This window comes from Plectropomus leopardus, chromosome 1, assembly GCF_026936395.1.
Source record: "Plectropomus leopardus strain MGB_pleo_1.0 chromosome 1, ASM2693639v1, whole genome shotgun sequence".
In the NCBI taxonomy this organism is placed as follows: Eukaryota; Metazoa; Chordata; class Actinopteri; order Perciformes; family Serranidae; genus Plectropomus; species Plectropomus leopardus.
This window is the reverse complement of record NC_142176.1, coordinates 22,146,484-22,172,581: the sequence shown is the minus strand read 5'-3', so window position 1 is coordinate 22,172,581 and position 26,098 is coordinate 22,146,484. Positions and strand designations below refer to the sequence as shown.

General features: G+C 41.5%; 1 protein-coding gene across 4 annotated transcripts in view; it reads left to right on the top strand.

Moving 5' to 3' along the window:
- Positions 1 to 26,098, top strand: part of zfhx3b (zinc finger homeobox 3b) — a 321,985-nt gene that overhangs the window by 168,031 nt on the left and 127,856 nt on the right. For 2 of the 4 annotated variants that reach the window (XM_042490018.2, XM_042490101.2), the window contains exon 1: positions 4,044 to 4,725. The exons of 1 other annotated variant lie outside the window; for it this stretch is intronic. The gene's annotated coding sequence lies outside the window, so the exon portion shown is untranslated. Of the gene's footprint in view, positions 1 to 4,043; positions 4,726 to 26,098 lie in introns of those variants that run through there. One more of the 4 variants, XM_042489873.2, reaches the window with a different exon arrangement.

The following is a 26,098-nucleotide window of genomic DNA, read 5'->3' as shown; positions in this document are numbered from 1 at the left end:
TGCACTGATGTAATGGTAAACAGCGCAGCCTCAACTGTTTCATTCAGTCGAGGATCATGAAAAGACAAAAACAAAAACAAAAAAAAAAAAACGACTGAAATAATTTTCTTAAAATTCAAATTAAATGTTTTTCCTTAACAAGTTACAGGGAACATTTTTTTACATTACACAATACAGTGGTGCGGAAATACGATTAATTAAAGTCATTTCATAAAGTTTTTTCATTGTGGATGATTTAAATTTTGAAAGACAATAAAATAAATAAAAATAAGCTAAAGTGAGTTCAGAAAGGGTTTGCCCTCCATAGGAAACTTGTGCTACAACCCTAAAACCAGCTGAGGATCCAACTTAAAGGCGCTGCTGCATACTATGTTTAAGATGTCTTTCCATTAACCTCACCACTACAGTAAAATACCCTTTTTTCATTTAAAAAATAAGCCCATCAATTCTTCATTTTTGTCCCACATTTAGCCCCCAGTCCACCTCCACTATATTTTTATTTTGAAATATTTTCATAACAAAATCTCACCTAGATTGTTTCCTAAAGAATGCCTGCTGCCCTTTTCATCTCTGTTTACCACAGCCTAAACATATGACTGACACCCTCCTTGTTAATATTGCAGCCTATAAGCATCTTAAATCCCCAAATCCTTCGGAATATAATGGTTGTTATCTCTTTATAAAGTTATGGGACTTTTCTCGATTGCAGCTTTTATCTTTAAATACTTTCACCCCTGCTCATTTCCTCTGTTTCCCTTTGTGCTTTGTCTGGGATTGCGCATGCATGCGTATACACGCGTGCGCGTGCGCGTGCACACAGTAGCTGATACTCAAATAAAATAACGTAAAGTTAAAATTGATTTAATTTGAAGACTTATTGAAATAAATATTTTTTAAAAGTTGACATGTGGTGCACGTGGGTCTGCGAAATCCCCAACGTTAGAGGCGATTATGGGGCTTTGGCCTCTGTGTGAATGCTCTGTTTTGTTCCTTGCAGTTCTGGTGATGGTCAAGCGCTTTCATGTGCCCCACATCTACGCAGCGTTTTGCATTTTAAGCTACTCTGCCTTTCTTTGTCATATCCACGGGCTGTCATAGCCACAGGTTGTGTTGAATTTGCAATGCCACTCATCGATGTATGCCTATTGAGGCTGGCACGTGGACAGTTATCCTTCCCACAGAGAGGCGCAATTGAACGCTGGTAACACAAAAGCTTCAGACCCTGTCAGTTCCCCCCTTTTTCCCTTTTCAGTGATGCATAGGCCCTAAAAGCATCAAGGCCTCCGTCTGCCTGCTCCTCTTTTGATTTAGCCTACACCATACTCAATATGGTCACTGATGGAGTAATGTCAATCAGGCCTTTGCATAAATTTGTAAACTGAAGTTTGCATTGTTAGGCTTTAGGCGACTGACTGGCTCAAAGCTGCTTCCTACAAGCCTCAAATTACACCAGACTCTTTTATTATCTCGTAGCCCCTTTAACTCCTCTCGCACGCTATTTTCAACCTATTCATTTTTACAATCTCTTCTTCCCGAGAGAGCAGACACGCACAAATCCTCGAGATTCCTGCAGTCTGCCTCTCACACTGCAAAAATGTGAGCGGTTCGACGGGGCGATGCAGTTTCTTGTTTTTTGTCTGAGAGAGGCATGCCACACAGGAGATGCTACATCGCTTAAAAACAGGTATCAGTGGCTGCCTCGGCTTATGGATGGCAAGTGCTGAGGAAATGCCGTGTTACAGCACAGCATATATTCTAGCAGCAGGGAGAGAGAGGGGGAGAGAGAAAGAAGGGGGAGAGAGAGAGATGGAGAGGGGGAGTTGGGTCTTGGTCATATAGGCTACAATATAAGAAGTTTGATTTTCATAGGCTCTTCTAAGGGATATATGCTATTGGATCTGTGGAAACGCCGCGTCCCACGGGGTTTTCATAACCTTTCTAACCTTTAAGTCAGAGGCCTTTGGAAAATATAAAATATAGCCTGTATTTTTCATCAGCCATCTTCACCACTACAACATCACGAGCTGCTTAACATAGTGTGCAATCTTAGAAAATAAAAACAGCCATTAGATTTATATGTGCCATGCATTTCTATCCAACACACGTCTGAAAAAAATAAATATCTCAGGCCGTTTTATTAACCCAGTTATGGCTTATCTCTTACACACTCTTGTATTATGGCCACTTAAAGCTCTCTAGCATGTTTGGACAATGTTTGGATTCGACTATATGTGCCGTTTAACTATTAAGTCTGTATCGGAATTCACTATATAGGCGCAGACTATCAAATCCGTATTGTTTCAATAAACACAGCACGTTATGTGATCAGTGAGAGCTGCTACTTGCATTCAGTGGACCAGGACTCTATATGGAGCTGTTTGCACAGAAAGTGTGCGTACTGAGAGTGAGGGATTGTCCATTTCCTCAGAGAATCAACAATAAAATTATCATAACAAAGAGCACTGAGAGACTCAAAGGTTGATTTTTTTGCAATACATGCAGTCTTTTCATTCGGAGGAAACGAGAGGACATCCGTTACAGAGGCGACGTGCTTTTTGCGGAAAGTATTATGAAAAACAAACGAGAGAACACATTTTATGTTGGCATTGATCATGAAAGCGTTTAGAAATTCCCAATCACGAAATATCAAAATGGGATGACACCCTGGTCATCTGGGCTTCTCATCATATTATCAGAATAAGTATCATATTTGGCAAAGTTAATGTAAACAGGCCGGAGCTGACCAGACGGCTTCTGTCACTTTGTCACAAATCTCTGTAAAACACTGTTGTGTTGTTGTTATTATTATTTAAAAGAACCTACACGTATTGACATCGTGTTCCCAGCAGTTTCATAATAGATGTCACGATAACCTGTTTCCCCATCATCCCTCTGTGTCACAGCTATACCCTCTCACTGGTGTGCTGGCTAACAACTTTATATTTTCTAAACACCCTCGACGCACATTGCAAAATTTAAATAAATTGTCACACCCATGTAGGACACAATGAGGCTTCAACAAGTATTTCTAAAAAAAAAGAGCTCGACCTGTTTTGCATACTGTACCAATACAAAGCAGCTCTCAGGTGTTTCACAATTTCACTAGAAAATTATTTTATACTACAAATGCCCTCACATCACTGAAACAAATAGTTTCTTTTATGTTACAATAGTGTTATAAAATCCTACATTTGAACTTCAATTCATATTTTGAGCTGACAGTTAAAACAACACGCCTTTCCTATATCATCTCCGTCATACTTTCCTCTAAGCTGAATTTCACTTTTTTTAAGAAAATAACTCTGGGTATTTATTTTATTTTTTTATTCAAATTAATCCATGCATACACACTAATGTGTGAGTTTAGGAAACATATATTGCTTTAACTTCTAACAATCTTCTCTTATCAATAAGAATTTCAACATTTTTTTGTAGGCTAATGTAAACATGAAAAATACACACAGGTTTCAATATCGGCTGTGCATAGGCTGAACACAACAAGTTCATCAAAGTTAAAATTTTTAAAGTTACGCATCAGGATTATGAAATGTCAACTTCTGTCTCTGAGCAAATGGTATTTCTCTTAATGCTTAAAATATATATTTGCAGACACAAATCTATTGTTAGCTCTGATAATATCTAGGTGCCACTGTGTTTACGATAAACTCTTCATTGCAGATTACAACACCGAGGCAGCTGCTGTTACACTTCTGCATACATGTAGAAATCGCTTTAAACATGCTTCATTTTTTGAGCAAGTATTTCTTTTTAGTTGTTTACAAGCACGATAGTTGTTAACGTAGCCTATGTACAAGTTGAATAGCATGTTTCTGTTCGAGTCACTACAGCCGCTGTAACTCACTTATGTATTTCAATAAGTAGTTCAAACTGTAAACTAACTGTAGAAAGAGCCCGATGTGCAGCTTTGACACGACCAAAATGACAAACTTGGCTCGAAAGAGACAGAATAAAATAAAGCATGATCGCTTGTGTACTTCTGGTGTCCGCGCCTTATGCATATCTTTTATTTAAAAAAGCAAAAACCGGGACGAAAACGTTTGAAAAAGTGTAAAAAAAAAAAAAAGCGGAGGAAAAAGCTGTGCGTCGGGCTTTTGCCCGCTGCGGCTGCCTGCTCCAGTATTAACTTTCACTGTCTTCCGTCTAATCAAACTCTTACTTTCCGCTGTTCTTAATTCCATATTTTCAATTCCTGATCATTACTTTCCTCTTTTTTCTACTTGTATCTATCCATCCCTCCCTCCCTCCTCTTTCTCCCTCCCTCCCTCCCTCTCTCTCCCGAGCTCTCTCCTTTGCTGAATCTTATTGATCCAGAAGGCGGCTAATTAGCCCTTCCCTTCGTGCCTGTGTAATGAAGCACATGCGCACTGAATTAATCACAGCCATTTTTTGCAGGAAACTAATTAGCAGGAATAAAGATCCAAAGAGTTTTTTCTTTTCAATCATCAGATCTCACTTTCACCTCTTCCTCGCTCCCTCTAACACAAGACTCATCGCCTGCTTTGCATCCAAATTATTTTTATATTGCCTTTAACAACTAATAGTAGCTACCTACTTCGGTTTTTTACACTCCGCAACAACAATGATCTTTCTTTTGCCACCCTAAGCGCAAACTGACCAAAAGGGGACTGCCTTGATGGGATCTTTAGCTAAATCATCTCAATACTGGATTAAAAAGCGAGGATCACAAAGCGGCAGCGAGAAATTGTAAGTTTCAACTTTGCGTTTGTCTCTTTTCCTCTCTGTGTTTCCACGATCCTATTCTTTTCGCTGTGCACTTATCTGAATCTCTCTCCCTATCTGTTCGTAGTTTACGTGTAGCGGAGCTGGCTAATTCTCACATTGTGAGAAATGACTGGCGATCACAAGTTCATTTTCATGCAAGTAGTTTGGTTTTATTCTCGATTTTTTTCTTATTCGTATCGTTACCTGTGTTTACATCAGCGTTCGTCCTCTCCTCCTCATGAATGGAAGATAAGAAATGGGCAAGACAGCGATCCTCTCCAAGCAGTTGACCGTAGAAAAACACGGTTTTGAAACAAATATATGCATTTCGGTGGGTTCGGGAAAAGGTATAGTGGGCTTATGGGTGTCGAGAAGCGTGTTTTGAGGCACAGATGCAGTAAGAAAAGGGGCTGTGTTGAGCGGACGGAGGGCAGCGGCAGCTCCACATGAGCGCAGCCCAGAAAAGGAGCTCCAAGTCCAGCCTGTGGGTCCGTGTGCGTCCGGCGAAAGGGAAACATCTCTCGCTTTCTAAATTTTGACAGATTTGACACTTGCCACATCCATGGGGGTGTTCGGCACCGTCGTATGCTTATAAAATCCTCTTCTGGTTAAACAAATTTTTGCTCTTCTCCGACACGTCTCTGTTTGAAATGTACAATCCCTCCGCCCTGTCTTAGTTCCTCTAGCTACACTTTTCCCCTTTCCCCCACTTTGTCCATCTTTTCTTTTTTATTTTTCACCGCTTGTTTGCCTCTTTTGAAGCGTTGTTTTTAAGTCGATTCTCGCTCATTCCCTGACGAAGTCACATGCAAATCGATCGACATGTGTGCGCGTGGATGTGGATGTGTGCGTGCGTGCGCGAAAGGGGGGTTTGCGAAGCGTGTGTGTGTTGTGTGAATGTGGTTTGTTGAGATAAACGAAGCCCCGGGTCTCCTTCATGACAAGAGCGGATCAGCAGGACCTTGTACACGGACAGCCTGAGAGACTGAGCTGCGTTTCAGAGAACAGACATGTGGTTTAGGGAAGACATAGGCAGGCTGGAGCTGCTGCCTCCAACTACTTGGCTACCGTATCTGACTTTCAAGAGAACATTTTTTTTCCCCGAGAAACGCTGACCGGAATGAAAACAAAACATTGCCCTATTAGTCTGACCTTAAGCAGACATAATCTTTCCAAAGTTACTGCCGGAAACTTAAACTGTGATTCAGGCTAAACCTATAGGTCACTGCATGCATTTAGTAGCCGCTTAGCCAGTTAACATTTGCAGGATTTTTTAAAGTTAACAACATATCTTCCACATAGCCAAAACAGAACAGGCTGCACACTCCGAGGAAAATACGAGGCTTGCAAAAAGAGACAGCCTGTCCAAGCTGAGTGGGCCTTTTTCAAAAAAAAAAAAAAAAAAAGTAGAATCAATAGTTTATTATAGCCTTACCTATAACTAGTTACCAATCTTGCCAAAAATGGATTTCATCGCAAAAAATTATACTGTTATCTTGACGTTTAGGTGTTATTGCAAGCCGAAAATCTCCATAAATAAGGTGAAAAATAGCGAGTGCTTTTCGGATGGGATGGAGCTAAAAGCTGCGAGAATTAGAAGTAAGCCTCGGATATTTTTCGCGACATAGAGACGGGAAAAGAAAGAGGGGAAAAGGGAGGTTTTGCGAGCGAAGAGAGGCAAGGATAGGATATGTGTACCGTTGGGGGGAAACAGAAAGGGGGGTGAGAAGCTCTCTCTCTGTGTGTGTGTATGTGTGTGTGTGTGTGTGTGTGTGTGTGTGTGTGTGAGTGTGTGTGTGTGTGTGTGGGTGAGTGGGTGGGGGGGTAGGTCAGACAGCAAGAAACAGGGGGAACAGGGGTCATGGAGTGAGTGCAGAGATAAAAAGGAAAGAGAGGAAACCCCCGCGCAAACAGCCGAGGGATGCTGGGAGAGAGTGCTGGGAGAAAAAGGGGTGATGGTAGTTGTTGGTATGTTTTGGGAGCCAGCCACACAAAGCTCTTGTGGTTGTCAGCATCTGCAGGATTAAGATTTAGGCTTTTAGTTTACGATGGGAGAAACAAAACTGACTGGGAACAGGTTTATTAAAACAAAACGTTAAGACTGTCAGGGAGGGAGAGAGGCAAAAAATAAGGGGGCTGAGGAGTGTTAGGGGGTTGGGTGGAGGGGTCAGATAGCCATGGGCTATAGAGGAGGAATCAGGGGAAGAGGTCAGATAAACAGATTCCTACCCTTCAGATTGGAGAGGAGCAGACGGAAAGACATTTGGGAAAAAAAGGGGAAACTGGTTGATTAATTTAAATCGGTGATAATATTCACATTAAGCTTTCTCTTTTATTGTGTCCCTATATAGTTCTTTATGCTGGTATTTTTGTGTGTCTGCAACAGTAAATTGCGTGTGTTTCAATCCCAGTGATTAGAAACTCAAAGGTGCTGTGTTATAGGGCAGGTAGGCTGCTGTGCCAAAACTCGAGTGATCTCCCTTCCTCCCCTGTCTGACAGTAACACTCCTCTCCTCTTCCTCCTCCTCCCTCTCTCTCCGTCTTCTGTTACAAAACAAAGACAGCAGAAATGTTTACTGTCATCTCACCTGTCTGATTTCCCCGTCTTGTCTCATCGTCATATTTATGTTTAATTATAACAGTTCTTGGCAAAGGTATAGGAATGTCATTGGCTTTATTTCTATGTATTCTATTTTTTCAAAAAGTGTTTGTCAGACGTTGTGTTCGGTGGAGCTAACTATATTATTTCATGCTCATCCCTGACTGTGATATTGGAAGTATTGCGTTCATGAGAGCTGTGAGCTGTTGAGGTGCCACCAGAGTGATGGTTTTTACCACAGGCAGTGTTTTTGCAAAATAATTGAAAATAGGCCATTTTTATTTTGAACTCATTACTTGTGGTCAGAGTTATTTCTTCCTTTTTTGTTAATATTTTTTATCAGGGTTAGATTTTTATTTTTAACTTTTTTTATTTATTAAAAAGAACATTTAATAATTGTATGAATAAAAACATTTAGGTGCAGTAAAGTTAGTTACAATAACTGAAGGCAAAAATGGAAAAGAATAAATGAAAAACACTCTCATGCAAATATTTCACTCATCTGATTATTTTAATTAATTTAATCAGATTTTATTTTAATTAATTTTAAATTGCTTCCTAAACCTTTGTGGTATTAGCCATTACACAGCCCACATATTGTTTTTTTAATTATTAAATTATAAATATGTAATTTATACGTGTTACAAATATAACAAAATCCTTTGTCTGTTAACATCGAATGATTCAAAAGTGCAGCTTTGTTTATTTGTGACGGTGCTGTTGTGCTTTTAGTGATAGGACTAGATTCTATTTATCTGATTAATTGTGTTTGTGCAGATGGTAGAATTGCTTTGTGTGTGTCGCTGCTGTTGTGACTGTTATTTCTCTCATAAAGAAAATGTTGTGATGCTGTGATGTGATACTGTAGTTACCACTGATCCTGCACAGCTGTAAAACGGTTGTCCACTGTTTGCACCCGGTCCCCCTCTATTACCATTTTGGATGACCGGTATATTCAGATGTCATTTGACTGTATGAACAGGAATAGCACTTCCAGTCAGCGGGAATGAGATAAAGGGAGCAGCAGTCGTCATGGATGGGCTTGTTTCATGGTTTGGGGGTAACACAGAGAAAGGGGAGACAGCGCCTCTGGCTGTCATAACCCCTTCTCCTCCTCTCACTGTGCCTCTCCCCTCTCCTTCTCATTCTCAATGTGCCTCTGCATATCTCCCTCCTTAACTCCCACCTTTTGGTGCTCGGGCACTGGCTCCGTGGGGGAGCTCACTGCCATGTTATCGGTCGGAGAGAGCCCTCTTTGGGTTACCAGTAGGCTCAGGCCATACATGAGAGATTCAACACACTTTAGGTTTGTTTTTGTCAGGGGAAATCTGTGCACACAGAGCACAAAAAACCCACCTGATTATGTTCTGAATAGTAAATTATAAAATGATTTTATATCTTGTGTGAATGGATTTTTTAAAAAGAAATAATTTTTTATTAATATTATTATTATTGCTATTTATTTTGTATTTTAATACAAAAGTCAGTTTAAATTAATTCCTTTGACTGCCATTTGTTTTGTGAAAGGCAGAGAGAATTATGAATACGAAGGTCTACCTTTGTGTGGATGCATCTTCACTGAAATGAATGTAAGAAGAATGTAAAGTGTCAGCCATTAGCTTTATGGACATATGTAAATGAGAGCAGCCGACACAGATGATCGCTTTGAATTTGATGTGTGCTTTTCAGTATGCAAGGTCGTGCAGCGACGACCAGTTGTTCCAGTTGTCCTGCAGCCGAGGCCAGTGTACATGTCATGCTATCATAAAGGAGCAGGCGGGGGGCGGGATCTCGGCTCAGCACAGGGGTGAGCGAGAAAGTGGGAAGGGAGAGTGGAACAGATGACTGTCATGCAGGTGTGTGTGTGTATGTGTGTATGGTGTGCATGAATGCTGTACTTAATCCTTAATCCCAGCAGCCCCGAGTGTCCAAAAGGGCTCCTCTTTATCCACAGAAAGCACCCCTTTTCTCTAAAATTCCCCTCCTTGTCTTCTTTTGAGCTCTTTTTCTTCTTCTTCTTCTTCTTCTTCTTCTTCTTCTTCTTCTTCAGTGTCATCCTTTTATCTTCTTCAAGTGAACTTGGCGGGGATTTTTTTTGTGGTTTGTTCTTTCACAATATGTTATCATGTTAACAATCTTGGTTAAATCATTGTGGTAGACTTGATTTATGACTGAGAAGATGCGCTTGTGTCTGTGTGTGTGTGTGTGTGTGTGTGTGTGTGTGTGTGTGTGTGTGTGTGTGTGTGTGTGTGTGTGTGTGTGCGTGCGTGTGTGCACGCAGACACATTCTGATATGTGTGTATATTGGCATTATGAATATCTTGTTTCTTCTGAATTTGCCATGTCAAGGCCCTGTTATGATATACTTTTGTTTTGCATTCATTTTTTTAAATGAATTTTGAACTATTATTAAAAATCTGAGCCAGTGTTCAAATTCAGACAAATCACATCAGACTTATATGTTGTGAAAACACACCACTGCTCTGATTATCTAGCACTCATGCAGGGAATGGAGATTCGTGGAAAGAAAAAAATCCTTTCCATTCAGTAATATGTTTAAAAGCATAGTGTGACTTCTATTTTGACTTTCTCTCTTTTAGTGAAGGAAATTCACAGGCTGTCATAGAACAGAGCACAATAATATGTGATACAAAATTTATACTAATTTGTATTCCATTACTAACAATAAGTGAATGCAGTTGTAGTCATGGAAGTGGGGTTGTAATGTGTGTGGATCGCCGTCCTTGACTTGAATCTCAATATTGCCACTGTAATAAATGTACAATATCAGTTTTGTAGAGAACAAGGCTGTTTGTTAGATAGCTGTGTTGTAACAATAATTTAGACTGTTGTATTTCTGGGTTGCTGTATCGACTGTGAGCAAAAGACCTGTGTGATGCATGCCTGTCCAGGGTTGGCAGTATCGTAAAAGCTGTGTGTGAGTGTGTGTGTGAGTGAGAGTGTGTGTGTGTGTGTGTGTGTGTGTGTGTGTGTGTGTGTGTGTGTGTGTGTGTGTGTGTGTGTGTGTGTGTGTGTGTGTGTGTAATAGCGGCTACGACTGGCTGTGAATATATCCTATTTGGGGCAGCAGCAGCTAGCTCTAGTGTTCAGGGATGGGAGGAACAAACAACGGTTTCGCGTCTGCATAGGCCACCTATGCCTACGTGCGGGTCAGGCAGGGATGACAGGGACCACTCCAAGGGCTGCAAAAATTGAACTGAGCTGCACACCAGCCCCCCCCCCCACCCCAACCCCACCCCATAAGCCCACCCCTCTCTTGGACCCTGGAGGCCAGCATTCCACCCTCCGCACTGGCGCTTATCATCACAAAGGACAGAATGCATAAAACATGGAGGACGCTTAGACAGAGGCGGCCCAGGTCGCCTTTCTCTCCCCACACTGAGCCCTGGAACAATACATGGGCCCCTCTGGCCTGTGACTCTGACGACACACACGCCGTCTTTTTATCCTCCCCTATTTCTTTGTCATCCTCTTCCTCTTCCTCTATGTTACTGTGCTCCGTGGAGTGATAACTGCCCTCGCATTGTTTATCTGTGTCTGTGAAATCTGCATTGTGTGACCGAAATGTAAGTGTGTGTGTGTGTGTGTGTGTGTGTGTGTGTGTGTGTGTGTGTGTGACAGAGAGAGACAGGTTTAAAATATTGACAGTGCATGCGTTTCATAGCTTCTACCTTCATGCACCATATTATTTACTGTATTACATATTTTTAAAATAGAATATAATACAATACAAAAAACACTGTGCACTCACCAATTGACACAGAGGTTAAATGTAAACAAGTCTAATAATTTTATTCAAATAAGAAATTACATTTTCTATAAAAGGTTTGCAGTCAGGTAAGCCGTGTCATTTTTCGTCGTCACTAATTTACAGCCAGGTCACACGGTGATGCAACATCACGGCTTGTGTTAGTACCAAATACAGTGTGTGTGTTTGAATAATCAGGCTATCAGCTTCTCAGCTTTTCTGTTGGTCAGTGGGCTGGGGCTTGTTTGAAAGGCCAGATAAAGAGCTATGTGAACGTGATATGAACATTATACTGCTATAGACTCCAGAACTCCTTTTCTACATGCTACTCATTCTCCTCTGCTACTCCAAAGACATACTCTGTACCAGCAATGGGGCAGATAATGTTTGACAGTACATTTTCTTATTAAAACAATTGAATGTCTGCAGTATTAGTTGCAATGTTAGTTTTTTTCAAATTATGATGATATTTTTTTATTTTAAAAATATAGGTGTAAGCACAGTTTTTGTTTCAGATTTAAGTCATACTGTTTTTCTATTTCTATTTTCCTTTTTTTGCATGCTCTGCATTGCCTCCACTCTGACATCAGTAGTTATGTGCATCTGAGAGGGTTTTCCCATTAGCATCTGTCTATACGTTGTGTCTGATAGCCCGGCTGTAGGAATGCACTGCTAGGATGTGCAAGACCCCAGCAGGTCTATGGCACTTCCTCTCTGTGTACCTCACAGCTTATCCTCCTCAGGATTATAGAGAGAAGAAAAGAAAAGCACGATGGCAGGAGCACCCTTTTCCCTCTCACACCCTCTGCCCCGTTTTTACAATTCACACACACACACACACACACACACAAAAAAATCTCAACAAAAAGTGTAATTCACTTGCAAATGTGTAGTAGCCTGTCCGTGTTCCCAGCGGAGGAGAGAGTGAGCGAGAAGGAGAGAGAGAAGGCGAGGGAGGGGCAGAGATGGAAAGACATAGAGAGCATGCTGCAGTGTATTTCAGTGTGAGACAGGGCTGAGGTGAAGCTACCGGCTGCTGCTTCCTGGTCAGCAAAAGCAGCCGACTCCATCTGCCCATAGATAGATTCTTTTGTGGTTTGTGTGCGTGTATTGTTTTTACCGTGTTAGTAACTAAATGTGTGTGTGAGCTGTTGTCATAGGTGTACAAGTTTTAACCCACTATTTGTCATAGCTTCTCCTGAGGTGGCCTGCTGCTGTTTGGCTCAGTACTCCAGGCGACTGATCCGCCAGGAGCGAAGGGGTTAAGAAGCAGGGATAGCCCTCTTTTGTCTCTGCGGCCCTCTTTGCCATTGTTGTGGTGGAATTGAGCTCGGTGCACCTCACTTGACCACAGCAAAGCAATAAAATGGCCTCTAAGTGCTGTAGCCTCCGTAGTCCTCTGATGTCAGCTCTCTTCCAGCTTCTGCCGTTATATTTTCCTTTTTTCTACAAACACATGGGCATGCCTCTGCGTGCAATGTACAGTATGTGCACACACATACTGTGCATTATTTTCTTTCAGTATTTATTATTAATGCATAGCTACCTTTTTTTTTTTATTAATTACTTATGTGTGATTGAGCTCACATGTCTTTTTTCTCCTTTGTTGTTGGAAAGTGTAGACCACTGCTTAGAATGGAAACACAAAATACATATGCTATCTAATATTAGAATATACATTGTGGAGGACATAATAGCACCTGCAGGGTTATTAGAAGTGAGAATGTGCTGCTCTCGAAAAACACTTTGAAAGATGCACACATTTTATATTTTTAATGAGCTATGAGGCTGATTTTAAGTATTTATTAAAGCTTTACATTCAGCATAATAGTAATGGTATTCTGTTTTTTATACTCTTGAGTGTGTGTGTATGTGTGTGTGTGCGTGCCTTTGTGAATGCCAGTAAATATCTAGGCCGGTCTGACCACTGCCACCACCTGATAGTCATTATCAAATCGAACGATGAGGTCCCGCTGTTATAGCTGCTGCATGCATGCTAGAGTATTAGATGCTTTGGTTCTTTAACTGTATTATTTTCCATTTTCTTGAATAATGATGCAAATACTGTGCATGATCATGTATTTGTTCAGTTTGAGAATGTATTATTATAATGCATAGTGTTGCTGGTATTGTGTTTGATTGCACAGATGATTGTTTATAGCGGAGTCCCACCTCTGCAGACATTGTAATTAAAAAGAAGATATACCGCATGTGCGTCTGTCGCCATCCCATCTCATCTCGTCAAATAAGCATCTAGCTGTTGCAGAGAGCATGTCAGTGGATTTATAAAAGATTTCTGATTGGCTGGATTATAATTGGCACTGTCCCGAGTGTAAACCATTTATGCCAGGTGTCATACAGACGGCATTAAATGTTGCACCAAACTGCAATTAAACCAACATTTCCTCAAAGCCACAATATTACACCTCGACATTATTCTGCAGGGTGATTCTGTCTTGTGTGCCTTCCCCTCACCCTTTCTTTCTGCTCCTCTAGAAACACGTGTGGTTTCCTCTCTGGGTCTCACTGTTCCTAAAACAAATGCTCTTTCTCATTTTCCCTGTGTTAAATGAACAAACATAAGGACCCCGGTGCCTCATAATAAATTGATTAGAGAGAAGCAGACTCCCACACAGCAAAACCAAAAACTAGAGATGTACAGTGTGTGTGTGTGTGTGTGTGTGTGTGTGTGTGTGTGTGTGTGTGTGTGTGTGTGTGTGTGTGTGTGTGTGTGTGTGTGTGTGTGTGTGTGTGTGTGTGTGTGTGTTTCGCCTGAGGAGGAGGACATATACTCCCTTCTTCTCCCTAACATACATACACCAACACAGCGAACAAAAATGTATATTTATCCAGTTTGATGGCAGTTCTCGTCTGCTGGTCCTGATGCTCCCACCTCTGTGGCAGGCTACACTCTAACTGCTGTTGCCACCGTAGCACCCAGTTGCTGATGTCTCATGACAGCGACAGTGCCGTGGCGTTTACATGGAACCCTCTGCGACTGTTTGGTTTCCATTCTGATGTTCAGTGCCACAGAGCAGAGATTTGGTCTAGGCGGGGGGGGGGGTCCCATGGGGCGGACACAGGGCTAGACGGCCGTGACAGACTGTTGACCTCGGCTTTGTGACGTCATTTGCCTCGTCTGGTCACCATGGAATTAATTTTCCCTGCTGTTTAATAAATGAAGATAGGGGGCCAGGCTAGTTTTTGCAGCTATTTGTGATGTTCTGATGAAATCCAGAGAGCCAGTAATAACAGAAGAAAGTATTTTGCTTATTTATTTTAAAGGCTTCATTTTAAAACATCCCCGATCATATGCTGTATGTCTGCAAGTCTGTCACACTGCAGATTAACTTAAATTAAAATATATTTTATTCCTTTTTTCTAGCAGGGTGGAACATTTGACTTTTCTGTTTTACTCAGGTGGTAACAAATAGCAAGTAAGCATTGTTGTGTGAAGCAGTAAAACAAAGCACACCCTGACCACATATAGGAAGTCAGCCTGAGGTAAGAGCTAGGCTCAAAACGGATACAGACTGTTAGAACAGTTTTTCTACTCCTTACATGCCATGTGCCAATTCTTTGACAAGTAATGCTCTGCCTTTTCTCTCTTCTGCTACTCTTTCCTCTCCCTCAGAGCAAATTTTAAGAACAGACTCCCCAGAGCCGTTCTAAATCATGAGCATTTGATAGAAATAAAAAAATTGCCTCATAAATTAGGTTGAATTTGGGCAGCATCTCCTCTGTTGATCCAGTGTTGCCCCTGCAACTCAGCCAAGGTGCATATCAGGAGGAGGATGGCTATAAAATAGGCTCCTGCTTTTTTGTTGGAGCCAGGTGTTTCCTCGTGTTGGATCATGCCCCGATGGGGAACAACAGGCCACATGGCAGGTGAGAACCAGGTTTTTAATGCTAGAGGATAGCTTTTCATTCTGTGGTCTTCCTTTGCTGTGAGTATAGCTCAGAAAACCTGCAAGCAGAGTAGACTAATAGTAGTAGATTTGCACTTTGCTTGGATTAACACAGGAAGTAGCCCTTGCATGGTGCAGGAGCTCTGTGGATGTACTCGTTCCTTCCTAGCAGCACCAGGAACAGGACAAGTGTGTAGATGACACAGCCTTTGTTTACACTGGAGAGAATATGGGTTTGGAGGAAGGAGAGAAAAGAGCGAGGCGGTGGTCAGGACAGGGGGAGGGAGAAGGGCACAGACACTAGCCTCATCACTTCCTTCCTGTAGTTTTTTTCTTTTTTGCTTGAATTGTCATTGTCAAAACAACAGTAGGCAGAAGAGGAAGTGTAGAACTAAGGCATAGGTCCATTACAAACATTCAGAATAATAATAATGTCTGAAAACTCAAAGCTGCAGAAAATCTAAAAGTGGTAGCATGTTTGCTATTGTTGCGTGAGTGTAGTCTACCTCTGTCTCTACCAACCTGTAATCTGGCAGCTTGGGTGACCCTGGTACAACTATAACACTTCCCTTTTTTGCCAGACAGGATACAATAAACAAGTCTGTATGTTTTGACCCTGATCGAGATAGAACACTTATTTCTCACACTCTCAGACATTCACCTCGAGACATCGCTGTGCGTGTTCATGCATGGATGTGTGATCATACATGAATATGTCTGTATGAAATGGGATGGGTGTGGAGTGCTACTTCACATATGTTTCAAAAACAGCTGTTCTTTGGATCCAAGGACACAAATGAACAAAGAAGGAGGGAGACTTTAGAGTTTCAATTTAATTTGTCAATACGTCATAACCAAAAAATAGCAAGGCAAAAGTTAAAAGCCTTTAATAAATGGGCTTTACATGCCCTGATGAAGACTGTAAGTTGAAACATGTAGCCGCTAAACCCATTTATTAAAGGCTTTTTAAGTTTTGCAAAACACTGTGCCTTGGAATTTTTTTTTTGGTTGTGATTTATTGACAAAGCGAATAACAACTCTAACCTTTCCCTCTTTTTTTATGATCATACATCTGTATGAGTTCTTTGCTGTCTTGCTCTATGGAATTTCTGTATAACAAAACAACAGACTGACACCTGCACCCTCTGCCTTGTTGAGCCTGTGGTCAGGGCACAAACTGCACTTTCACATGACAGACGGCTGTGTGGGTCTTCAACAGGAAGCCTGGCTACACTGTTTCACAATATCTCAAGAAACAAGAACCGAGTACCCTTGCTATGATGTGCCGTGCACATTTTGTGTAATGGATGCCAGCTTGCCTGTAGTGGGTACAAGCACAAGGCGAAGGGAAGGGAGGGGGTACCCCGGCATAAGTGGACCCCTGAGACCTCCTGGAGGGGTAGAGGTGTGGCGAACGTCTGTTTTGGGCATGGCTTGTGTCAGCGTGTTTAGCGTTTGCCTCTGAGGGCATTTATATGCAAATGCTAAACAACCTATTGGGGTGGCTAATTACAGCAGGGCCTTTGTGTGTGCCAGGCAGTGAGAAGCAGGGAGTTACTAGCACACCAGGCTTGGACTTCCCCTGCTTGTTTACTCATTGTCTTTCCTTATTACCCCCTCATTGACACTCCCCTTTTGTGTGGCTGTGCTGTTTGCCTGCATGCTGGCTCCTCCCCCTTGTGGTGCTGGAGTTAATGTAGTAGATTAAAGAGGCAGCACTCTAGCCCTGTTTACTTCCTCTTTCATCTGGTGGCCCAGCTCTGCTTTACTTTTTAGCCATCCCTCCTGTAGCTTTTCGTCTAGCCACCACCCATTCAGGAAGGATCCAGCTACATAGTACTCTCTCTCTCTTTCTCTCTCTCTCTCTCTCTCTCTCTCTCTCTCTCTCCTACAACTAATGCTCAGCTAATTACTTTGGGTGATAAAAATGCATTTAGGTCAGGTTCTAATGCAATGCAAATTTATGAGCAGGCAGAAGCAAATATTAACTTGTAGAGTCACTGATAGTCATTGGCTGGGGACAAAGGTACACCTCCCTTAACTGTCAAATATGAAGGTTTTTATCTGCTTTCGGTGTCGCTGCCTGTTTTTTTTTTCTTTATTGTCAGAGATCTAAGGACACTGACAGCAGGATGCAACAAAAATGTTCCAGCTGCGTAGGCTCCTACTAAAAACCTGTATAAAGATATGCCTGCTGTAAGACAAAATCAAAGTGCAGTAAAGCCCACATACTAAGGCAGCCCCATTTTTATTTCATTTTTTTAATAATTGCGTAAAATATTATAATAATTTATTTTCAAAAGTACGAATCTACAAACTTTGCCATCTTGTTTTTTTAAGTACCGCAACAATTTTATTGCCCTCTTCTTAGTATTATTTGGTCTATTAATATGCTGTACCTTTACAGTGTCACTGGTCTTGAAGCAATAATATGCACTTTTTTGGTTGCAGTACTATTTAATTATATATTTTTAAGTAATTGCACTTTTTCTTGCATTATGTTCTTATCCTACATGTTGTTTACATTTTTTAAAAATAAAATAGGATACAGTATGTGGTAATTTATCTTACGTTTGGACCTTGAACTAAAGACAAAGGAGAAATCTGGATCCCCGGGCTGGACAAATATGGAACCACTGGTCTAAAAGATGAATTAAATAGTTTCTTTTCCTCTGACTAAATGACTATTATCATTTGTAGTAATGACACCACAACTTAGTCATTGTAGTAAAAGGTGTGTACAGTGTTTCATAATTAAACCTGGATTAGTTGCATTTTTTTCTTGCATCTGCATATAGGTTAATCAAAAATCAGCTGCAGCATTACCTCCATTATTAAACAGTAAAAACAACATTTGGAAAAAAGTGATTCTCAACATGTGCATGCATTAGTATGTCTCGCTACTCACTTGTTTCCTCTATATTCTAAAATCTCTGCTGAATACACAGCCATATCGAACTGGTCCTGCTGCATTCCTGTGAAATTATTTGTCTTGTGCTTTGACAAAGAGAAAGGAAGAGAGCCAAAGCGGTGGTTTACTGTCGCCTCTCACTTCATTTCACTACTGAAGTTTCACCGTCTGCTCCATGCTTTTGCCACCACTTGTGCCCCTCACTATGCCAATTACACCCACACTTTCATGTGTTCTCCCTGACATACACATACCCTGACACACACTCACACATGCATACGCGGGGGGGAGAGAGTTGGCTGGCCAAGGAAGCCAAGCTGGATCAAAGGCCGTGTGTGAGGGAGCCAGGGTACCTCGTAGAAAACAGCTGCCCCTTGCTGTCTCTGCCTCTCACCCCGGCCTGACAGCAGCCAGAAATATGAGGCCTCTCCAGACCTCTGTCCTGGGAAAAAAAAGGACAGGACGGCACACATACACTCAGAAAAGCTTTTGTCTCTGCTCTCTCTCTCCCTCTTGCTCTCCCTCGCTCGCTCAGACATACAAAGAAGAAAGAAAGCCGTTTGTCTATGCTCATTCACTCATTCAGCCACAAATAGAAATCTTCGTTTCACATATACACTCCCTCTGCCAACCTCACAAAACCATTAAATTATCACATGCTTGATTTCTCTTTATTGTCTGTTTGTTAAACTCTTTCATTAGCTGTTTTAGTCAATTTGGCGCAATTTGTCTGTCAATCTTACTCTGCATTTGTCTTTCTTTCACTTCCCTCAACATTGTGCCTGCTCTTTCTGTGAGCTCGGCCGTCCCCAACACCGTCTGAGGGTGCTTTTCTTCTCCCATACTCTTGTCTCCACCTTTCCTCGCCACATGTCTGGGATTTCTCTCCCTCTGCCCTGCTTCTCTGGCGTGTTCAAACCCTGACAGAGCTGAGAAAGGCATTCAGCTCCCTAATCCGGGCTCCCTCTATCAGGAATGCTAATACGTGTGATTGTGTGACCCGCCGAAGCCCAGCAACATCTGCAGGAGCCTATGGCAAGCCCCCACCCTCCCACACCCACCCTGCCCCCTGCCTTTGAGCGTTCACTCGCTGCCATTATTTCATTGTTTCACTTCACGCCTGTGACTGGGCAGTGCAGTTAACCCTCTGCTGCTCAGGCCAGGCGAGCTGCAGTCCTGCGCACAGGGCTAGAGGGGTACTGAGGAGGGGGGTATGGGTTTGGGACAGCCCTTTCCCAGGACAGGCCTCCCTGCCTGCCCATCTGGACCCCTACACACAGCTCTACCCCTCACACTGTTTACTTATGCATTCCACTACCAGTCAATGTGCATGTGTGTGTTCATGTAGTCTGTTTAAAAATGTGGTCACTTGTGAGTTAAGGCGTAATAGCCAGATCTCATTGTTGGACTTGCTATATGAGTGGCGTTTGCCCTCTCAGGAACATCAGGAAAAGGAAACTTACTCTTGATAGGATGATATCTGAAGGGATTGTGGTGTTAGCCAATGAAAACCTGTTATTAAATTGTCACCCACACCCTTTGCCAGGTATTGAAGTAGAGAGAAATTATTTTTGGGATAGTGTCTGTTTTCAAAAAGATGAATTACTGGTAAAGCACAACTGTCAGAGTGAATCTGTGTCAGGCTGGAGCGCTGCTGATTGAATTACCCTTCCCCTCAGTCCTCCTGGCTGTACTCCTGCATATGTATTCAAAACTAAACCATACTATACACAAGCAAGAGGGAAGATTGTATTTCTATGTTCTTCATTCACATCCTATCATTAAAGTATTATCGCTATAGGATTGTTAGAACTGGCAGAATTCAGCTTTTGTAATCTGTTTTTGCTGGACTCCAATAAAAAGTGTACTTATCCAACACACATTGTACTTTAAGGCCATCATAGGGAGGAAAATACAGGCAAAGCTAATGTTTTTTAGTGGTAATGAAAAATGTAAATCAAGTTGTTTACATGTTCAGGTGTCTCAGTAGACATGTCATGGATGAAAGAAGACACTAACTTTAGCAGTTTATGAATATGAAACTATTTAGTTTTTGGTGGCAGTGTTTGCAGTTGTTTGACCTAAAAATGACCCCACAGCCACAGTAGGAGTAAATGAATTTTAACTTTGCAACCCGCACAAAATAAGAAGTTCTAATTGTCTAAGTGTCTGCTAATTGAGTTTGTTTTCCACCTCAGAGGTAGATGTGTCCTTACAAATTTCTTTTGATGTGTTAAAGAAATGCAACACAACTAATCAGAGAAATAAACAGCTACAAAAAACAGGGAGTCAGCTTTGAACACAGCTGCAATGTCTGTAGTAACCACTAGGGATCCACATTCAGTGATCATCATGTGTTCATCCCTGGCTCTGAAACACACACACACACACACACACACACACACACACACACACACACACACACACACACACACGTGCATTCCGCTAATGTCGGAACAATGATTTTGTCCATTGTTATCAAAACTATGATTAATCATTACATTTTTGCAAAGCAGGAGCAGGGTTACCATGGGGACATAAAATGATCCATGCTGCTTTGCATATCAACAGAAAAGTTTACAATTGCAGTACAACTCTGTGTGGGAGCTGCTACAGGCCCGAGTAGCTTTAAAGAGAAATGCAGTCTTTAGGGATCCTCTGTCTCTTCCTCTGACCTCTGTTGTTCAGGGCTGTTTGTAGTGCAGTGAAACAGATTATTGGGGTAGTTGGCATGAATGAAAGTTTGATGATTTCCTGCATTCCCTTGCTGTTGAATGCTATTGTAATTTTTTTTCATGCTAGTTTAAACATTGTGAAAAGTTTCTCCCTCCATCTTTTTTTAGAAATTAAATTAATTTCGGACCCCGCAGTGTAAAAATACGAAAAGATATAGTAAATAAAAAAAAAAGAGTGTGACCTTAACTTTGAAAAAAAAAAAAATTTTTTTCTTAATCTTACTTGATATTCTGTCTAACTTGCTTCGCAAGGCCCAACATAACAGAAAGAACATTATTTGCTGGTCAGAAAAAAAGTGCAAATTATAAAAGTAGAAAATAGAATTCATGTGTTCGCTCTCAGTTTTTACTGAATGTGCACGTGAATATGAAATGTGAAACAGAACTTCTGTCAAAATGTAAAAATAGTTTTATCGCTCTGCAATAACTATTCTCTATGTTGTTTGCAAATGAATTGGAATCAATAAGAGGGATGTTAGGACTGATTTGAAAATATTTTGGCGCACCATGAAAAACTGCCACAATTACTAAATGGAGACAGATTATGTAAAAAAAAAAAAAAAAAAGAAAAGATAAATAAATAAAAAGAACAGAAACAAATACATCCTTGAGCAACATTCAAGCAAAGTTCAACACTATGAATCAAACTTTTAACGCTTGCAGTTTAGCAGATGATATTAAAAAAAAGTTCTTAGTGGGCTTTTTGTTCTCTTTAAATATCAGATATATTATGATTGTGATGTTCAGGTCAACGTTACAGAATGCTGAGACTCATGGTTTAAAAAAAGTTTCAAAATATCTGTGCTTGTGCACTTAAGTCTAATGTCCTCCACCACTCTGTGTGATAGCAATTTTGCTTGTTCTCTGCAAAAACGATTTAAACTGAATACGAGCCACAGGGGAATATAAGTTGGCCCTCCATGCCAGTTCCCATGACGGCTCATTGAAACCAGGGATGGAAGCATGTCCTCCATTTTTAAGATCAAGCTTCATGCCTTAACAGGCCTTACTGGGCTTCATTTACATCTACAACAACACAGTGCTCTGGAATGATCATCTGTTGTGTTATGTACACACTCTGACACTGTTATTAATCTGTACGTTCTAGATACATTGTGTCTTACCAATATAAGATATAATTGTTTGATTGAAAAAACTGCAGATTACAGCTCTCCCATCCCTTTGTTTACAGACATGTTTCAGGGTTTCAAGACGGTTTAAAAGGAATGAGCTCTACAGAGCCAAATTGGATCTGGGTATGTAAATACTGCTCTGATGTTTAATGAGAAACAAAGTTAGCTAATTATAGCAGCTCTGAGAAACATGAGGAGGACAGTGGGAAATGTTTCCATCACTCCCTAGCTCTATAGATTACTGCCTAATTGCCTCAATCGAATCAGGCGGAGACATTAGCCAGAGAGGCAGAGAGTGAGAGAGAGAAACATGGGGATGGGGCTGATTACACATATCCGTCGGTGGCTCTTTAGATAATCCAGCCGAGGACCAGCAAGTCGGGCTCTCTGACATGGCATGAGCCTGTCTGTCTTCTTAAGTCTGCACGTCCCCCCGTGTTTCTGCTCCCTTCCCCCAATGCAGTTATGAAGGTGAGGATAGCAGTGTGCTGTATTCTCTCCTGCCACGCCAGCCAGCTGCAGAGGTGATTCATACTCCCATGCGGAAGTTTTTCAGCTATAATTACATGTAATTCTGACACATGTTTATGCCTGATTTTACCAGACAGCTTCTCCACTAATGACAAAGTAGTGCACAACATCCTCCCAAACATTTGTTACAACAATATTTTTCTACCTTATTATTGTATGTTGTAATTTTAAGTGCTAGGTGAGCATGCAGCGCCAGTTTAGCTGACCTGTTGAGAAGTTGGGAGGGTACCTTCTTCCTTTCTTATACAACAAGTGCTTTATTATCTGCTTTGACAAAATGTGAGGAATGAAAGCGAGTGAAACTTAAGACAAATGAAATGCGAGTGTTTTAAGAATGTCCTGACGCCATGAAGCCCAGCTTGTCTTTCCTCCTGTTTATTTATGTCTCACTGGAAATGGTGAGAAGGGAGGAAACTGACCTGTTTATTCTATTTCTGTTAATTCCTCTAACTCCTGTTAATGTCGGCGCAGGAGACTTTTTGCATGTGGCTGTTAGATGTGTTCCCTGCTTGGGTTTGGTAGGCAGGGTGAGGGGAATGAGAAGCTCCATTGGATCTGTTTCGTCCTCAGAGCGCAGTGATATTGAGGTCAGCTGTCCAAAATGATCTCATGTTAAGGAATCGGCGAGTCAGCAGGGTCAGAGCAGAACCGCCATGACGACACTTTCTCCACGGTGATAACGCTGCCCTCCTTTCCCTCCCCTTCACTTCCTCTGCATGGGAAGACTCTGAACTGTGTCTGTGCCCTTTTTACTCTGGAGCAAAAAATGGTACCGCCTTTGTTCTCTCACAGGACCCGGCTCAGGAATCAGGTGAAGATGGTTTCAGTTTAGAGATTAATTGGATCTTTACAGTTGTGATGATCCAGAGCTGCATGGCTAATCCGCCCATCTTCTTTATCCCTGAACAAACATCTGAACGGCTGAAAATAGCCAACAGAAAATAGCTGTTTCCTGGATGTCATAGCAGTGTAAACGGGTGCCTGAACAATCCTTCCCTCAGTTTCCCAGGCAGGATGCCACGGAGCATGGCGTTGGAACAGCACGTAGGAGTTCTGTGTGGGGACCCCAGCGGAGTCCTTTTTAACAGTTCCGTTGGGAAAGTAGGCACTGTAAACAGATAATGCCGCTCATGCAGAAAGGGCCGGAAGTGGGAGGTCTCACTTGTCCAGACATTTAGAATGGGCACTCTGGGTGTGAATCTTTGGAAAGTTATATGGGAGCGTGTGAGCTCGCCATTTTGCATCAGTGGCTGCGTTTACATGCACACTAATATTCCACTATTTTACAGAATATGACATTATTCTAATTTGATGCCGGCCATGTAAACAGCATATTTCATGTAGATACTCTGAATCATTACTTATTCTTAATTTAGCATATCTGATTAAGGCATGTGGGATATGCCAATATTATTCTGATTTTAATAGCATTCTTCAGACATGTATTTAGTGCATTCTGTCTGTTTGCATTTGACACTGTGCGTTGTCATAGATCTGTTGTACACAAACCAACTCGCCAACAGTTTGCGAGGCTGGTGTAGCGATGCAGCCCTAAAAGCCCACATTTCACACCTAATTCTAAACATTATGACAGACTTGGATATCAACAGGATTTTTCAATTTCACAAATATTATAGCACTGAACTTTTCAAGAAGCTGGTTGATGGAATGAAAGAGGGAGAGGGAGACTGTGTTCACGCTGCCCCACGAGTCCATAATTTGTGAAAAACAGTGAAAAAATCATGTTTTGATGCAAAGAAGCAAAATGGCTCCAGCCATTCTACTTTTCCATATTTGGACATGAAAAACAACATGTTAGGACATGTTAATATGCGTATGCACAGCTGCATGTTAACAGGAGTATTATTGGAATATTCTTTTTCATTGGGTAAACATCTTACTGGGAATATTGTCTTTTTTTGGAACAAGGGCAAAAACTGGACTATTTTATTCATGTAAATGTACTTAGTGGTGCTGCCCATTGACGTTCCACTTCTCCCTGCCACATTGGGTTCAGTGTTCCTAGACTTGGCTGTATGGATGACCAAAAGTAGACTTATGAGCTGTTGTGCTGAATATTTTTGAAATGTATTTAGCAGAGCTTCAAAAGCGTGTTTGTGTCACTCACAGGTCATGTGCACCAGTCTCGAGTGACTGTAAGCAGGCTATCTCTTTTCTATCCTAAAATCAGTCACACGACCTGGCTCTTTCACTTTCTAATCCTCACACCACCTTCTCACCCTTCTCTCTGTCTCCCTCTCTCTCTCGCACACACATGTGTTCCCATAATTTATGGCTGCCGGGTCCTTGATCAATTGATAGCAGGGAATCCTTTGGTAAATAGAGTTTTAGACACATTGCCAATAGACCTGGGCTATTGATTGGAGTGTAAATTAAAAACTTAATCAGGTCTCTGAGATAAGATTTATCTCCGCCCCAAGCAAATTACAGGGCTGACTTGGAGACATAAAGGCAGGCCGGCGGGCAGATGAGCACTGCCCCTTCGCGGGTGCCAAGTCTGGCCACGATTCTCCGTCCTGTTCCTGTTTCGCTGTCGGTGCCAGTCTCCACCACTTCTGGGCTCACTTCTGTCTTACGGAATTGACCATGAAGACTTTTAGTGTTGACATAATGGATGAAGGATTTTCCTGTAGTCTTTAGTTAGAACAAGACTGGCTTAGACGAACACAGTTTAAAGCATCTGGCGGACATATTTATCCAATATGTCTTATTGTTCCATGATGCACTTTCAGTATGGCTGACCCAAGTGGGAAGTAGTTTTATTTCTTTATCATTTTGTTCTGTTTAGCAGTTTGTCTTGTTCAGTCTTGTCAATATTCCCCTATCCACCCCACCCCCCACCCCCCTCACTGTGTGTTTAATCACTTACTTTCATTGCTGCCTGCGATGAAATATGTAAATCATTACACCCAGCTTTATTTCTTCAATAATATTCTCATCTTGTTGAGGTCATTTTACGCCACAATAAATTCATGCACATTCATACGCACATGCGGTGTTGTCTATATTTTATATGTATTAAGACAATCCTTGGGATTGCACATTGATCAGTATATGGATTTCCACAGTAATTGCTGAGGGAAATTTTCTCTGTCTCTACTCTTCTTCATTATTAATATTGGGAAATGGGTATACATTCAAAATGTCTCTGAGTATAATTTCATCTTAAAATAACGAGAGCAGTTTTAATTCATGCCAGCTGATACAGAGTAGCATGCTTCCTGAGGACTGGGGTTTCCTCAGGTTTCACAGATAAGAAAGAAAACGCTCACTAAGGATCCTGGGATCGGTACCTCACAGGTATCTGTCTGGATCTTTTAGTAGGTAATTAAAACATACATTTTTTTTCCTTGTGATTAAGGCTGGTATTAGGCTCTGCTCAGGGATTATAGCACTTCCCATTATCTCTGGTTATAGTTCTCATATATAGAAGCCATAGAAATGACATTGACCCAAAGAGAGAGAGAGAGAGACAGCAAGAGAGGACGCTGGAGAGCAGACAGTTGAGGAGGTCACAAGTCCATTAGCAGATAGCCGTCAATGTACATAAATATAATAAAATGTGCAACACCCCTGAGGACAATTATATTGTTGAGTATATGGACATCATTTTGGGTTTGTGAAGTGCTGGATAAGTGTTAGAGGTCCCCAAAAGAGCCATGCAACCTAACCTATCCAGTGGCTACATAATGGTGGCCAAGCTTTCTTTTTGTCTAGTTGTGGGGGAGGCTGAGACCATCAGTAATAG